The sequence below is a fragment of the Suricata suricatta genome, chromosome 4 (assembly GCF_006229205.1).
Source record: "Suricata suricatta isolate VVHF042 chromosome 4, meerkat_22Aug2017_6uvM2_HiC, whole genome shotgun sequence".
Lineage (NCBI taxonomy): Eukaryota > Metazoa > Chordata > Mammalia > Carnivora > Herpestidae > Suricata > Suricata suricatta.
The window spans coordinates 125703936-125721731 of record NC_043703.1 but is presented as its reverse complement, the minus strand read 5'-3'; the positions used below and the strand labels follow the sequence as shown (position 1 = coordinate 125721731).

Below are 17796 nucleotides of genomic sequence, written 5' to 3'. Positions count from 1 at the left end.
AGAACAGGTCAATGGCTCCCATCCCCTCTCTAGAATGTCTTTTTGTCTGTTCTCTACTAGCCTCTCCGTGAAGCCTGTCCTGACCTCCTTCCCCTTTACTCACATGTCATAATAAAGTAAATTATACTGCAATATCAAGCACCCCCAAGTATCAGTGTCTTAAAACTACAGATAAATTGAACAAAGAATAACATATACACAAGTGCCCCATTCCCAGGGAGCTCAACAAGCATGTATGATGTTTTCCTTCCTCCCTCCCAAGAATGGGAAAAAAAACAGCCTAGACACTTCCCGCCCACTTTTGTTGGTAATAAGCATGCAGTGACTACCTTATTAACAGATATTTGTCATTTTGTCTGAAACTTGTCACTTTGGCCCTTGTAGAGGTTTTGGTTGATCAACAATGATAAAAGGAGAACTTCGTTTAAGGAAGAAAGGATGGAAAGTCTGAGAGGATGAACCATAAGTAGAGGGTCATGCTGAGAAGAGCTCCGTAGATGCTGGCTCACGGCTGGCCCGCTGCCGCTTTCCGGAGGTCCACTTCCTGAGCCAGTCCCCCAGGTGGGGAGCGTGGAGAGCCCCAGCTCTCCGCTGAGTGAGGAGGAAGGAGGGCCCAGCCTTTGTTTGAACAGGAGTGATGCTTTCATTGGCGCCTTCTTCCCAGCGGGGCATAAAACCATGTTTGATTTGCTCCAAGTGGCACAGGGAAGTTTCTCCAGCACTGCCTTCTCTCTCTATTCTGAATGCACCTGCTCTATCCTGATGTCTCTAGTCTCTCTCTAGTCCTTGTCCCACCTCCTGATAGTTGGTTTCTGCCCAGCGCCTTCAGACTGGCTCTTAGGAGGGTGTGGGCACCTGTTATACTGCCCATCTGCCCACCTTCATTCTGACGAGCCCGTTGGGAGCAGACTCCACTCTGCTAACCCTGGGCTGATCCCTGAGCTGTTGTGTTTCCATGTCTACATCTTGGAGTCTGTGGCCCAGGGACCCCCACTGAGCCTACATGTTTGTGAAATCACTATTTGCCTTACCTTGGCAAGAGAGGATTGCTTGTCAAGCCATCCTTGGCTTGGCCTTTTGTTTGGGGTCCGACTGTTCTGTCTTGCTCTCTTCCTTGCCCTCCCTATGGACTGACCTTCGGCTCTGAGCACCACCTGGAGCATTGGATCCTGCCCTCATTCTCCCAGGTATTGCCCTATCAGAACCCATGGGAAAACCAGGCTTGGAAATCCCTACAAGCGTCATCCCTGAACTCCACAGCCATTCTGTGCCTCACCCCACACACACCTCTGGCCCCAAGAATTCTTTTTTTTCCCCAGTTTATTTATTTATTTTTTCTGTTTTTTATTTATTTTTGAGAGACAGGGAGAATCTGCATGAGCAGGGGAAGGTCAGAGAGAGAGGGAGACACAGAATCTGAAACAGGCTCCAGGCTCTGAGCTGTCAGCACAGAGCCTGATGTGGGACTTGAACCCATGAACTGTGAGATCATGACCTGAGCTGAAGCTGGATGCTTAACCAACTGAGCCACCCAGATGCCCCTATTTATTTTTAATTTTTATTTACTTTAATTTCTTTTAATGTTTATTTTTGAGACAGAGAGAGACAGAGCATGAGCAGGAAAGGGGCAGAGAGAGAGGGAGACACAGAACCAGAAGCAGGTGCCAGATGCCGAGCTGTCAGCACAGAGCCCAATGTGGGGCTCAAACTCAGACTGTGATATCATAACCTGAACTGAAGTCAGACACTTAACCGACTGAGCCACCCAGGTGCACCTTATTTATTTTTTAGAGAGGTACAGAAAGAGAGAGAGAGAGAATATGAGCGGGGTAGGGGTGGAGAGAGAGGGAAAGAAGGGGATCCTGAGTAGTCTCCACACTGTCATTGTGGAGCCTGCTGCAGGCCCCAAACCCACAAACCTTGAGATCATGACCTCAGTTGAAATCAAGAGTCTGATGCCTGGGGAGTCTGGGTAGCTCAGTTGGTTGAGTGTCCAACATCGGCCCTGGTCATGATCCCGAGCTTCGTGGGTTTGAGCCTGGTGTTGGGCTCTGTGCTGACAGCTTGGAGCCTGAAGCCTGCTTCAGATTCTGTGTCTCTCTCTCTCTGCCCCTCCCCTGCTTGTACTTTGTCTCCCAAAAAACAAATAAACACTAAAAATAAAAGGGTCCAATGCCTAACCAACTGAACCACCCAGGCACGCCCCTAGAACTCTCGATGTAGACCTGATTAAATTTATCATACTTCATTGGAATTAGGTGTTGTAGCACCAGCCCCTCAATGGGGTGCTGAACACAGTCCCCTTTGGGCAGCCCACCTCCCACTCTGACTTTTTTTCCAATCTCAGTTTGCAACCTGGTTTCTGATTTTGAGACTGACCTTGTTCCTTCATTGCTGGACACTGTTCCAGGCTATCCTCTACCAGACTTCTGAGTTTTCTTTTGATTCTTTTGAACCTGGAGCCCTGTGCTCTCTCTCTACACCACTGCTGCCTGCCATCCCCATGTTGGGGCCAGCTCTTCAGAGCTCTAATGGGGAAACCTCAAGGACCACCGGTCCACAAGTATAAAGAGTGGCTTCTCCCCACCCAGAAAGGTTTTTTTTTTATGTTTATTTATTTTCTAGACAGAGGGAGACAGACCTTGAGGTGGGGAAGGGCAGAGAGAGAGGGAGACACAGAATCTGAAGACAAGCTCTAGGCACTGAGCTGTCAGCACAGAGCCTGATGCAGGGCTTGAACCCACAGACCGTGAGATCATGACCTGAGCCGAAGTTGGACGCTTAACCACTTAACCGACTGAGCCACCCAGGAGCCCCACAGAAAGTTTATTTACTTATGTAAAGCACTCAGTTTAGTGTCTGGCCTAGAATAAATCTTTCTCTCTTTTTTTTTAATGTTTTTTATTTATTTTTGAGAGACAGAAAGACAGCATGAGCAAGGGAGGGTCAGAGAGAGGGAGACAGAATCTGGAGCAGGCTTCAGGCTCTGAGCTGTCAGCACAGAGTCTGACACGGGGCTCAAACTCACAAACCATGAGATCATGACCTGAGTCGAAGCTGGATGCTTAACCGACTAAGCGACTCAGGCACCCCTAGAATAAGTCTTTCTAAGTGTTATTTATTGTTGGTGTTTTCACCCTCTAATGAAAGTAGGCAAGGTTTGTTCCTTGAAGAGGAAGGCATATGTAACAGGTAAAAATAATAAGCCATATATATTTAAAAATTTTTTTAATGCTTATTTATTTTTAAGAGAGAAAGAATGCACATGAGCGAGGAAGGGGCAGAGAAAAAAGAGGACAGAGGATCCAAAGCGGGCTCTGTGCTGACAGCTCAGAGCCTGGAGCCCCCTCCAGATTCTGTGACTCCCTCTCTGCCCCTCCCCTGCTTGTACTCTGTCTCTCTCTGTCTCTCTCTCTCTCAAAAATAAATAACCATTAAAAATTTTTTAATAAATAAATAAAAAGACACTATCAAGTCAATAAAATAAGTCAAGAGTAAGGTTTGACTTTCAGTGACCTGGGACCTTCCTTCCCCACCTTCTACCTTCTCTCTCTCTCTTCTCTCTTTCTTCCCATCCAGTGGTCCTGACTCTTGTCCCTGTGAGGGTGGCAGAAGGCACTATGTGCTGAGAGAAAACCAGCGAGGGCGCCTGGATGGCTCAGTTGGTTAAGCATCTGACTTTGGTTTTGGCTCAAATTAGGATCACAGGGTTCGGTTCATGAGTTCCAGCTCCACACTGGGTTCTCCACTCTCAGCGAGGAGCCTGCTTTGGATCCTCAGTCGGCCTTGCTCTCTGCCCTTACCCGACTCACACTCTGTCTTTCTCTCTCTCTCTCTCTCTCTCTCTCAAAAAATAAATAAACATTAAAAAAGAAAGAAAACCAGTGAGCTTGGTCTGACCAGTGGTGTGGGGCCCGCAAAGCTATGGGAGTCAGAACACAGTGAAGCAGTCCCCTTAGTAACAGGGCTGAGCAGAGCGCTTCTTTCAAAGAGGAGCTAGCAAGATTAGCTGGAATCAGGGCTTAGGGGAGATGTGCCAAATGAAGCAAATAAGCAAATGGTCTGTCTTGTACAGGGAGAGCTTTGGGATGCATGGTCACTGGTGTAACAGTGTGTAACTGTTAAAAGAATTTTATCCCCCATCGTAAAATTCACGCTTCGACAGGGTGAAACTAGCAGTTTCCAGTATTTTCACAGAGTTGTGCAACCAGTCCCATTATCTGATCCTAGAACATTTCATCACCCTGTATCTATTAGGAGTAACTCATTTCCCCTCCCCCCAGCCCCTGGCCACCACTAATTTACTTTGTCTCTGCATTTGCCTATTCTGGACATTTTATAAAAATGCAATCATACAGGGGCACCTAGCTGGCTCAGTTGGAAAAGCATGTGAATCCTGATTTCAGGGTGGTGAGTTCAAGCCCCACGTTGGGTGCAGAGATCACTAAAAAAAACAAATAAACTTTAAAATGTGGAATCATACAATAAGCGTGTGGCCTTTTGTGTCTGTTATTTCACTTAGCATGATATTTTCAAGGCTTACCCATTTCTTTTTAGGTGTATTCACTTTGAGGAGGAAAGGGAAAGCGAGTGAGAGTGTGCGAGTGCAAGTGGGGGAGGGGCAGAGAGAGAAAAGGAGAGAGAATCTCAAGCAGGCTCTGTACCATCAGCACAAAATGCAACGTGGAGCTCGAACCCAAGAACTATGAGATGATGACCTGAGCTGAAATCAAACACTTGACTGACTGAGACACCCAGGCACCCCAAAGCTTACCCATGTTATAGCAAAATGTGGCCAAATAATTATATTATGGCTATTACATGGCCAAATAATATTGCATTGATGGATATGCGACCTTTTGTTTTCCCCTTCATCATCTGAAGGGCATTTGTGTTATTTCCACTTTTGGCTATTATGAAGAATGCTATCATAAACATTTGTGTCAGGTTTCTGTGTGGACACGTTTTCCTTCCGAGTATACATGTAGGAGAAGAGCTGCGGGGTCACATGGTAGGTAACTCCATGTTTATCTTTTTAGGGAACTACTCAACTATTTTACCTCCCTGCCATAAATGTCTGAGGGCTCCAGTGTCCACATGTCCTTGCCAACACTGATTATTGTCCATCTTTTTTTTTTAATTTTTAAATGTTTTATTTATTTTTGAGAGAGAGAGACAGCATAAGATGGGGAGGGTCAGAGAGAGAGGGAGATACAGAATCCAAAGCAGGCTCCAGGCTCTGAGCTAGCTGTCAGCACAGAGCCTGATGTGGGGCTCAAACCCATGAACTGTGAGATCACGACCTGAGCCAAAGTCAGATGCTCAACCGACTGAGCCACCCAGGTGCCCCATATTGTCCATCTTTAAAATTTTTTTTAATGTTTATTTATTTTTGAAAGAGAAAGAGATGGAGTGCAAGTGGGAGGGGAGAGGGCAGAGAAAGGGAGACACAGAATCTGAAGCAGGCTTCAGGCTCTGAGCTGTCAGCACAGAGCCCAATGCAGGGCTCAAACCCACGAACCATGAGATCATGACTTGTGCCCACGTCAGACGCTCAACCGACTAAGCCACCCAGGTACCCCTGTTCATCTTTTTATTATAGCCATCTTACTGGGGGTAAAGCTATACCTCATTGCAGTTTGAAGTGTACTTTCCTACTAATGATTTTGAGCATCTTTTCATATGTTTGTTGGCTATTTGTATATCTTCTTTGAAAATTATCTAAAACACTATGTGATTTTTAACCCTACACACACATAACCATATTCCCCAGTGCAGTCTGAGACTGTGCATGAATTCTGGTAATTGCTTATTTAAGTTACCATCAGTGGATAGAATGGAGAGGAATATTCCTGAGGCTTCCTTAAAGGAAGAGGAATGCTGTGTGGGTTGATGCTTCTCCTCAAAATGGCTTTTCTTGGCCGTCAGGTGGCATATTACTGTGGGGATTAAATTGAGTATTAAATATGGGCAGCAGGCTATTCAGCGGCCCAGTTCAGCAGTACTGATTATTTAAGGTCTGCATCTGTTCCAATTGGCTGATGCCCAGGTCTTCATGTTTTTTTAACATTTGGAATACTGTGCCTACCTATTGAGTGCCCAGATCCTATGTCTGGTAATTGTTAATTTTGTTCCTTCCCTTCTTTTGTTGAGCTCCTTTTTGTCCTGCCATCATCAAAAGTAGGCCATTGATCGTTGGTATGTGTATTTTATTTTCACCTCACCCTGGACCCAAGAGTGTGCTTTGATGCTCTTTGGTGGCTGTCCTGGTTCTTTATCATGAAGATCATATATTTCTGTATAGCCCTTGGCTTCTGGAACTTTGGCAACTGCTCCTAATCCCAGAGTCTCCCCATTCAGCCACTTGGTCTTGTTAACCTGAAGATCCTTTGCATTTTATGTATGTGTGCATGCATTAGGTTCCACACCCAACCTGGGGCTTGAACCCACAACTCTGAGTATGAGTTGCAAACTCCATCAACTGAGTCAGCCAAGTACCCCATGAAGACCCTTTTTATTTATTTTTTTGTTTTTATTTTTTTAATTTATGTTTTTAAATGTTTATTTTATTTTTGAGAGAGAGGCAGAGCACGGGAGAAACAGAGAGAGAGGGAGACACAATCCAAAGCAGACTTCAGGCTCTGAGCTATCATCACAGAGCCCGATGTGGGGCTCCAACCTGCAGACTTCGAGATTGTGACCTGAACTGAAGTTGGATGCTTAACTGACTGAGCCACCCAGACGCCCCTTGAAGACCCTTTTTAAAAGTAATCTTTCCGGGCACCTGGGTGGCTCAATCGGTTGAGCGTTTGGCTTCGGCTCAGGTCATGATCTCAAGGTTCATGGGTTCAAGCCCCACATTGAGCTCTGTGCTGACAGCTCAGAGCCTGCTTCACATTCTGTGTCTCCCTCTCTCTCTGACGCTCCCCTGCTCGTGCTGTCTCTCTCTGTCTCTCTCAAAAATAAATTTAAAAAAACATTGAAAAAATTTTTGTGTGGACATATTGGGTTCACATTTCGTCATGTTCTCATTCACTGATACCAATGGTGATAATCAGCTGGTGTAAATGCTGACCAAAGAATGTGTCAAGTGTCACGGGTTTGCAATACTGAGGAGAGAGAAACAACTTAAATGTTATTAATAGGGGACTGGCTAACGAAAGCCTGGCACAGCCATATATTGCAGGGGCTGGCACACTTCTTTTGTAAAGGACCAGACAGTAACAATTTAGGCGTTTTGGGCCACAGAGTCTCTGATGAAACCATTCAACTCAGCTGTCCTACTGTAGAAGCAGCCAGAGACAATATGTAAATAAATGAGCGTGGCTGTGTTCCAGTAAAATTTTATTTAGGTGTCGGGCTATCTTTGACCTGCAGTCCATGGTTTGCTGACCTCTGACATAACAAATTCCTTCCATATGGTTATTAAAGGATCTGATAGCATTTTGGGGCGCCTGGGTGGCCTCGTCAGCTCAGCATCCGACTTCGACTCAGGTCATGATCTTGCGGTCTGTGGGTTTAAGCCCTGTGTCGGGTTCTGCGCTGGCAGTTCAGAGCCTGGAGCCTATTTCAGATTCTGTGTTTCCCACTCTCTCTCTGCCCTTCCTCCACTCATGCTCTGTCTCTCTCTGTCTCAAAAATAAACAAACCAAAAAAAAATTTTTTTAAGGATCTAGTAGCATTATGTGTATTGACAAAGATGTCCATCAAGCTGTTTAAATATATATATATATTTGTATGTATATTTTTAGGAGGAAGGAGAGTAAAATTACACACACACTTGTCCAGGCCTAAAAAAGAGCCTTAAAAGACACACACCCAACTGTTAACAGTAACACACAGAGTGGTTAGGATTGAGGAAGTGGGGAGTTTGGGGCAGATGGGCACTTTTCCTTACTTTATTGCTTGAATGTTGTACACTGGAAGAGCCTTGGTTTTGTAATTAAAATAAAATGGGGGGCGACTGGATGGCTCAGTTGATTAAGCATCTGGCTCTTGATTTCAGCTCAGGTCCTGATCTTGTGGTTCCTGAGATGGAGTCCGGCATCAGATTTTGCGCTGACAGTACAGAGCCTGCTTGGGATTCTGTCTCCTCTCTCTGCCTCTCCCCCTGCTTGTGCTCTCTCTCTCTCAAAATAAAGAAATAAACTTAATAAATAAATAAAATTCAGGGCTCCTGGGTGGCTCAGTCAGTTAAGTGTCCGACTTCGGCTCAGGTCATGATCTCGCGGTTTGTGAGTTCAAGTCCCACGTCAGGCTCTGTGCTGACAGCTCAGAGCCTGGAGCCTGTCTTCTGATTCTGTGTCTCCCTCTCTCTCTGCTCCTCCCCTGCTCACACCGTCTCTCTCTCTCTCTCAAAAAAAATTAATTAAAAAATAAATTAAAAATAAATAAATAAAATTCAGTTGGGATTAAAAAAAATTTTTAACGTTTATTTTTGAGAGACAGAGACAAAGCACGAGCTGGGAAGGAGAAGAGAGAAATTGAGAGAGAGAGAGAGAGAGAGAGCCAGAGACCTGGAATCCCAAGCAGGCTCCAGGTTCCGAGCTGTTAGCACAGAGCCTGAGGCGGTGCTGGAACACACAAACCGCAAGATCATGACCTGAGCAGATCACTATGCTTAACTGAGTGAGCCATCCAGGCGCCCCCAATTGGGATTTTATTTTTCAGATTCAAATGAGTTTTACTGGTCTTATTCATAAGGTGCATAACATGTATTCTACATAAAATGTAACAAGTTCACAACCATAATGGCCACATAATCAGCAACACCCAGTGTGTCTGTGCTGCAGAATCTCATGGTTGTAAGTGGGAGTCTAGATGGATCCATGGACAAAGAGGAGGCTGATTTGGTTGAGATGCCAGCTCAGAGCCTTGGTTGGGAAGCACGAGGCTGAATTTGGAGCCAGGTCTGAGGCAGAGCTGGGGACAGATGCATCACTGCAGCCCGGGCCTTCCCTGGTCAACAACCCCTTCCCATTGGGCTCCTAGGTGTGAAGGGTGTCAGGAATGTTATAGGTCATTAGATGCACTTTTGCATGAGCCAGAAGCTGAAGGTCTGCTGCAGACCAGTCCTGGTGTGGTGTGTGGAGGAGGTCTGTACGCTCGCAGATGAAACAAGAGGCAGACTAGCAAATAGGTGAAGTGTCCCGCTTTGGAAGGGGTGCAAGTGGGAGGGGCTCTTTGTGGGATAGGTCACATCTGAGTCACATCTGAGTCACTCTGAAGTATGAATAGGAGTTCACCACATCAACCAAGGCAGGGCAGGAAATTCCAGGAAGACCATAGAGCAGAGATGAAGGTTCAGAGATGGGAAATACTGTCAAAGTCACCCTAAGAAGTTTATGAACAGAGAAGATGAGAGACCGCAGATCGGGAAGGGGAACCAGCAGAGGGTTGCAGGCAAGGGAGACAGGAAGTCACATCTGAGCTTTAGAAGATTTTCTGGTGGCCACAGGGAGTGGGGGAAGAGCTGTCGATAATCTTTTGTGACATGAGCCTGGATTCAGCTCATGAGGGGATTTAGACCATGTTGCCCTCAACTCTCGGCCATTCTCTCCGCTGTCCCCTCTGCTTGCCATGTTCCTTCCTCTCCTCTTGGCATGGCCAATTCTCCTTCAGACTTTAAATTTTTAAAACTCAGTCATCACCTCCACCAAGAAAAGCTCACTGAGGCCCCTACCACATCCTTACACTCCTCGATGGGTCAAAGACCTCTATTCTGGGCTCTATGCCACTCTGGGTAATCTCTATCTCCGTGTGAATCCCGTTGCTTTGTGATTGTATTTTGGTTTCTGAATTATCACTAGTTGTGATTTTCTTAGGGTAGAGGCCAGGTTTCATTAATCTTTGGGTCATGATTTCACAGTTCATGAGCTCGAGTCCTGCGTTGGGTGAACTCAAGCCCCACTTCGGCTAAGCCCTGCTTCTCTCTCGGGACAGAGAAGAGGATTAGTAAATACTTGTGACTGAAAAAAGAGATGAATGAAAGGTGAAGAGGGGAGAGGAGAATGTTGGGGAAGCTGAATTAGGTTAACCAGCTGTTTTATTTGAGGCAAATGAATACTCAGAGACTGAGTCTGCCTTTGTCAGCAAGTTATTTAACCAGGTTCACTGTGAGAATTTCACAAGCCAATGGCATACAACCCAATGATAGATTAATTACACTATTGTTCTAGGCAAGGGGGAATGAAAAGAATAAAGTCCAAATTTAGTTCAGGTGTACCTTTATAGGAGTTGGTACCTGGGAAAGATGACTTGGCCAACTAGAGAGGTGACGTCCAGGTGCCAGTATGGAGGTCAGAGTCCTCTGTTGCTAAAGCTCCTTGCTAGAGAGCGGTGGTGCAGGTGTTGGGCAAGAGGTAAGAGTCACCTTTATGCCCCAAGGTCTTTAGAGAGCTATTTAGATCAGCAAAGAGTTGCCTTGGTACGACTAAACACTGGGATAGTCCTCACAAATGCACAGTGTTTATAGGCTAAATGTCCCCTTGACATGGTGTTGCTTCTTCGTTTGTTTTTACTTGATAAGCCCCTAAGGGTACCCCAGAGCAGCTGACCTACTGCATGCTTATCAGTGACAACAGATGAGATAGTGACATCCTGACACAGCTTACTTTGTTCTTATATCAAAACGGCTTGTTTCTCAGAGAGAGAGGGAGATACAGAATCCAGAGCAGGCTCCAGCACAGAGCCCGACGCGAGGCTCGCACCCATGAATGGTGAGCCGAAGCTGGATGCTTAACTGACTGAGCCACCCAGTCTCCCCAAAATGGCTTGTTTCTTTTAAACCACCTCAGTTTTGCCATAAATAAAACCATGCAGGGCGCCTGGGCGGCTCAGTGGGTTAAGCATCTGACTTCAGCTCAGGTCATGATCTCATGGTTGGTGAGTTTGACTCCTGCATTAGGTGAGCCTGGGCCCCACTTCAGATAAGCACTGCTTCTCTCGCTCTCTTCCCCTTGTGGGGTTCTCTCTCTCTCTGCTCCTCATTCACTTGCACCCCCCCCCAAATAAAATAAAATAAAAAACCCAATACAAAACACTTGTGAAGTGACTGAGCAGGGCTAGTGGGAGGGTGGGCAGGGAGAGGAGTTTTCTGTTTTGAGAGTCAGAGGAGGTCTGAACTGCTTTTACTCACAATACTTCTGACGCCCAGTGTGTTTTCCTCGCACCAACCACTTCAATTCAGTTTTGATACTGCCTACCTGGAGTTAGCGTCAGATCCCATGGGGTGAAGAGGCTCGATCCTACAAGATGGCTCCCACATCAGATGCCAACTGCGAGTCCCCAACGGTACCTGACCAACTGGCTATAAATTGGGGGTTCCCACAACCCCCTGTTCAGGTTCAGCAATTTGCTGGAATGGCTCACAGAACTCAGGGAAACACTTGATTTAGCTGTATCAGTTGATTGTAAAGGATACAACTCAGGAACAGCCAGACGGAAGAGGTGCACGGGGCAGGGTTTTAGGTGGGTTGGTGGGGGTGGCGGGAGCTTCTCCACCTTCCCTGGGTGCTCACTCTCCGAGCACTTCAGTGTGCTCACCAATCCAGATGCTTTCTAAACCCCCATCCTGAAGCATTCTAGGAACCCCCAGCCCCTAGTCAGTTCATCAGCATACAAAAGACACTCATTACTTTAGAGATTACAACCGTTTTAGCTGCTGTGTACTAGGAACTCAAGACAAAAACTAAATGTATCTGTATCACAGGAAGTGATACTGGCATTGACCAAGGCGGGGGATAGGGGATGAAAGCAGATAGTAGAAGGAAGATTGTGCAGTTATCTAGTGTGTAGTGATACAAAACAACAACGATCATTCATTTTATTTTTTTAAAGTTTATTTTGTATATTTTGAGTGAGAGAGAGAGAGAGAGAGCACGAGTGGGGGAGAGGCAGAGAGAGAGAGAGAGAGACAGAGAGAGAGACAGAGAGAGAGAGAGAGAGAGAGAGACTCCTAAGCGGGCTTCACACTGTTAGCACAGAGCCTGACTCCAGGCTCAAACTCACCAACTGTTAGATCATGACCTGAGCCAAAACCAAGAGTCGGACACAACTGACAGCCACCAGGCACCCCAACGACGATCATTTATGACTATCTTTTGCTGTGGCAGGGGTAGACCGAACACCCCCCAGTCCCACTCCTGGGCCAAGCTCACAGGCCCTAGATCTTAGGTGTGGCTTTTGCGTGGCCTGTTCTATGTCTTATACATCTTTTGTATCTCAGTGTAGTGCAGAATGCCCCTTACTGGCTCTCCTTAGTGTCTCTGTACCACCCACATATTCCAGGAATCCTTTCTCTTAATCTTTGCAAGGGGCCTCTTATATATGCCCAGACCCCAGACGCTCAGGGCTTTGGCAGCCTTGTGAAATAGCATTCCTCATGTGATCCATTCTCAGTACTTAGAGGGACCACACGTTAGGACTCTTTCTTGCATATAACTGGAAGCCTGGCATGCATAGGTTTAAGCAAAAATGGGAATTTTGTGGCTCACATAACTGAAAATTCCGGGGGCTGGATCTAACTTTAGCAGTGGCTGGATATAAATGTCAGGACCTTGATTCATTCTCTGATGATTTCGTTTCACCTCCTGGCTCTCGGCTCTCTTCTCAGCAAGCTCTCCCTGTGTGATGGCAAAAAGTGGCGGCGGCCCCAGCCCCAGTCCTTTCCAGCCCAGCCCAGCCAGGAGGAGCAAGCCCCTTATCAATAGAACTGCTTGTAACCGCCCCAGAGTCATTCTGACGAGGACAATTTGGTTGTTTGGTGGCTCCTGAATTCACCTTTGAGGTTAAGGACCGGCAGCAGCGTCCTCTGCTGGATAAGAAGGGATGGGCCCTAAGGGGGCAGTGAAAACAACAAATGTTCACTATGGGTAGCGGGGGCAACACTCTGAAATCCCACCAAGCTAGAGCTTAGACCGCACAGGGCATAGCACCTGGCACTTTGCCCCTCTGAAAATCCTTCCAAGTTTCATGGAAATATGGTGCCACAGGGGCGCCTGGGTGGCTCATTCAGTTAAGCGTCCGACTTCGGCTGAGGTCATGATCTCACAGTCCATGGGTTAGAGCCCCGTGTTGGGCTCTGTGCTGACAGCTCAGAGCCTGGAGCCTGCTTCGCATTCTATGTCTCCCTTTCTCTCTGCCCCTCCCCCGCTCACTCTGTCTCTGTCTCTCTCTCTCTCAAAATAAAATAAAGACATAAAAAATTTTTTGTAAAAGAAAATATGGTACCACAAAGCCACCACCTGGGATTCTGGCCTTACGGTCAGTGTGGGCCCAAAGGGTGGGGATGCCTGCAGGTCTGGAGGCCTGCAAGGCACAGACTTTTCTCATTGTTGATATTTAATTGCTCATCTCTCTAGGGAAATACAGGCAAAAAGGCCACTCTCCCCAACCCCCACTCCCCCACACAGCCATGCCCCAGAAATGTTGCAGGAAATCAAGTCTTTCAAGGTCACTGTAGCCATAATCCGTCTTGTAGTTTCCAATTCTTTTTTCCTAGACGGAAAAAAATAGCCCAACTTATTAATGTGTTCACTCATCTGCTAAGCGTTCAGTGATCACCTACTCTGGGCCAGACATCAGAGGTACAAGGGTGTATAAGGCCAAGTCTTAGCTCTTGAGGCTCACAGGCCAGAGCAGGGGAGACAGCCTGAAGAAATGGCCATCCTGAACTTGATGATTCTGTATAATAAAGGTATGGAGGAAGAGCTTTGGAAGGAAGGCACAGCCCTTTCCCCCGGGGCCCATTCACCTGTGCAGTTTCTCAGAACAGTGGGGTTGACATCGCCTCACGTCATGCTTAGTGCACTGGCCTGTCTTGCAAATGGGAGGGTAGTGTTGGCAAAAACTAGCGAAATATTTCCAGCATTTTCTCTTCTGGGAACATACCTTTCTGAGCACACATAGCAAATTACATATGTACGAGGTTTTTCACTACAGCGCTGTTGATAGTAGCAAAGGCTGGAAATAACCTCGAGGTTAATAAAAAAAAGAAGGTGTAACCACACAAAGGAATACCATACAACTAGAAGATCAACTCAGTCTGTGAGGATCTGGAACAGTCCCCAAGGCATACCGAGAAGTGAAAAAGCCAAGTGTCTGAACTGTGTTCTAATATGCTGCTTTTTTTTTTTTTTACAAAAAAGAGGAAAATGATACATTTCGCTTGTGTGTGTGTGTGTGTGTGTGTGTGTGTGTGTATATATATATACATATATATATAAACTAGGTCTGGAAGGAAACAAAAGAAACTTATAGTTCCTTTGGGGAAAGGAACTGGGCATCTGAGGGGACACATTTTTACCCCTTTTACTTTTTTTAATGTCTATCTATTTTGAGAGAGAGAGAGGGGCAGGGGCAGAGGATTCAAAGCAGGCTCTGTGCTGACAGCAGAGAGCCTGATGTGAGACTTGAACTCACAAACCTGTGAGATCATGCCGTGAGCTGAAGGGGTGCTTAACCAACTGGGCCACCCAGGCACCCAACCACCTTTCACTTTCCAATGTCCTATCTTTTTTGAAAAAAATACCCCTTTCCTTATTTTCAGCCGAAGGCAGGAAGAGGCGTGGCAATTTGTCTCTCTGGAAGGGGGGGTGGGGCTGACTGATTTCATCTCAGTGATCCCTCTATCCTCCCCCAGAAAGGCCATCTTTGGGCATCTTTCTTCACATTGACTTGGTATGAACTTTTAGTGTCACCAATAGCTGCTCAACCTAATACTAGCTTTCGTTTCCTTTTCCTCGCCCTGCGGAAGACATTGCGCTTTCACATTCCTCAGGGTTCGGTGTGTAAGGTCCCGGGCTCCGACCCGCATGGTTGGTTCCAGCTGCTGGCAGCTGTGCAGACGCTGCAGCCGCTGACGCAATATTGCTGCGGGCAGCAGCTGTTTTCAGCTAAGTTTGCCCCTGGTTCTGTGGCTGTTCCAGTTGTTAGCTCTTCCTGCTCGCTGGGGAAAGTCCCCTTAGAAGCCACGTGCTTAAAACTGAAACCAAAGTATAACGGCCTACGGCCACCACAAAGTACCCCCTGAGTCCTCCCCGAAGTCCTCCTCCACAGGAAACTGAAGGTTCAGGCGCTGGAGGAACCCAGTTCTTAAACCCGGGTAATTTCTAAATTTAGATTTGTTTTCCCTCCAGAGAAGGGTTTTTGCCCCCTGTCTCTCCTTCCCCACCATGCCTTTGCTTTTATGATTCATTTTTTAAATTTTTTATAAAATATTTACTTGTGAGAGAGAGACAGAGTATGAATGGAAGAGTGGCACACGACGGGGGGCGGAGAGAGAGAGAGAGACAGAATCTGAAGCAGGATCCAGGCTCTGAGCTGTCAGCACAGAGCCCTGGCTCATATTAGTACCTGGGATTGGCGGGTGGAGGGGGGCTGACTGAGGCAGGGAGGCATGCAAGATTTTGATGTGAAATTCCATGCGTCTTTAAAACATGGCGAGTGTCCCAATCCAGGGTAGGCCTTTGGTGTACACACTCTTCTCCAGGAAAAAGGCTGCACCTCTGCTGGTTTTCTCCTGGGCCCCTTGTTCAGAAGCCTTCGCTGTTTGGGACTGCCTTAGGATGGTTGCATGATGCTTGCTTGACCTTTGTCATAGTCCGTTCAGGCTGCTATAACAAAATAGCATAGAGTGAGTAGCTTATAAACTGCAGAAATTTATCTCCTACCATGTCGGAAACTGGGAAGTCCAAGTTCATGGGACAGGCAGATTCCACCTTTGGTGAGGGCCTGCTTCTTGGTTCATAGACAGCTGTCTTCTCTTTGTGTCCTCACATGGAGGAAGGCACTGAGGAGCTCTGTGGTGTCTCTTACAAGGCACTAATCCCATTCACGAGAACTCCACCCTTATGACCCAATAGCCCCCAAAGGCCGCACCTCCTAATATCATCACCTTAGGGGGCTAGGATTTCAAACTATGAATTTTGGGGGACACAAACATCTTCAGACCATTGCAATCTTGTAGCACACAAGTCCATCATGCCCTGTGGGACCACAGGCTGTTCCATCAATATGGCCTCTCCAGGGGAGGTCAGACCTGGATTGGAATAATTGGTTTTAATAATTGTTTTGGTTGTTTTACTATTAAACTGTGTTTCTACTGTCCAGCATTTCAAAATCATTTAACATTGCTTACACTTTTTAGATTACTTAGAGATTTTTTTTTCCTATTTACTGTTTTTGGTTAACAGCTGTATTGAGACAGAATTCACATACTGTACAATTCACTCATTTAGCTTGTATAATTCATGGCTTTCAGTCTATTCAGAATTGTGCAACCACGACAATCAATTTTAGATTTTAAAACACTTTCATTTTTTTAATTCTTTTTCTTTTCTTTTTCAGTAATCTCTATGGCCAATGTGGGGCTTGAACCCACGACCTCAAGATCAAGAGTCACATGCTCTATCACCTGAACCAGCCAGTCGCCCCCTACTTTATTTTATTTTGTTTATTTTTTAAGATTTTATTTTTAAGTAATCTCCACACCCAAAGTGGGGCTTGAACTCACAACCCCGAGATCAAGAGTTGCATACTCTTGAGTATGCAGACTGAGCCAGCCAGACGCCCCACCCCCAATTTTAGAGCATTTCATCCCTCCCAAAAGAAATTCTCCAAATTTACTCCCCAAGAGAAATGCGCTCCAGCCTCAGGCAGCCATTAATCTACTTTGTTCTATGGATTTGTGTATGACAGTCATTTCATATAAATGGGATCAGGCAATATATGGTCTCTGTGTCTGTGTTTTCACTTAGCATGTTTTCAACACTCATCCATGTCGTAGCACATGTCAGTGCTGTATGTACATTTAGTGCTATACATTTCTTTTTATTTTTTATTTTATTTTATTTTTTTGAGAGAGAGGGCACAAGTGAGCAAAGGGCAGAGAGAGAGAGAGAAGGAGAGAGAGAGAGAAGCAGGGCTTGCACTCACTACATGTGGGGCTGGAACTCACAAACTGTGAGATCATAACCTTAGCTGACGTCAGATACTTAACAGACTGAGCCACCCAGATGCCCCTATTTATTTACTTTTTAATAAAATTCCTTTAGGTACTGCTCTCAGTGCATCTCACAAGTACCTATTAGGTTGCATTTTCATTTTCATTTAGTTAAAAATATTTTACAGTTTTAAGGCTTAATTTGGAGACTTTATTTGACCCATATGTTGTTTGTGAAGTATGCTGTTTAATACATTTTATATTAATACATCCATATAATGGTTATAATATATATTAATATATCCAAATATTTGAGGGTCTTCCAGTTATTTTTCTGTTATTGATTTCTAGTTTAATTGTGGTCTGAGAGCAGGTTTAGTATGATTCCTATTCTTTCAAATCCGGTGAAGTGTTTTGTTTTTTTTAAAGTTGATATATTTATTTTGAGAGAGAGAGAGAGAGAGAGAGAGAGAGAGAGAGAGGAGGGGCAGAGAGAGGGAGAGAGAATCCCAATCAGGTGACACAGTGTCAGCACAAGTCCAACAAGGGGCTGGATTTCACAAACCCTGAGATCATGACCTGAATCAAAATCAAGAGTGATGCTCAAGTGTGGCAGGCAGCGCCCTGCAGATAAGAGGCCTCCCAAGAGCCCACACTTAATTCTGAAGTGGAATCAAAGCAGGAGGAAGCTTTGTGGAGATTGTGAACAATGGCGGGAACTCAGAGAGGATTCACCACCCCAATCCCTGCCACCACTGGGGGTTTGTAGGACAATACATTCTAGTCTTCTGTGTTTCAGGAATTGCCACCAGATGGCACTCTTTCCCCCTTCCAAGGCCCACTGGCCACCTTCT

General features: G+C 45.9%; 1 long non-coding RNA gene across 1 annotated transcript in view; it reads left to right on the top strand.

Annotated features, from left to right (window-relative positions):
- Positions 1-16729, top strand: part of LOC115290020 — a 28953-nt gene extending 12224 nt beyond the window's left edge. The window contains exon 3 of the long non-coding RNA XR_003907920.1: positions 16348-16729. This is a non-coding gene — a long non-coding RNA (uncharacterized LOC115290020). The remainder of the gene's footprint in view (positions 1-16347) is intronic.
- The last annotated feature ends 1067 nt before the right edge of the window (positions 16730-17796 follow it).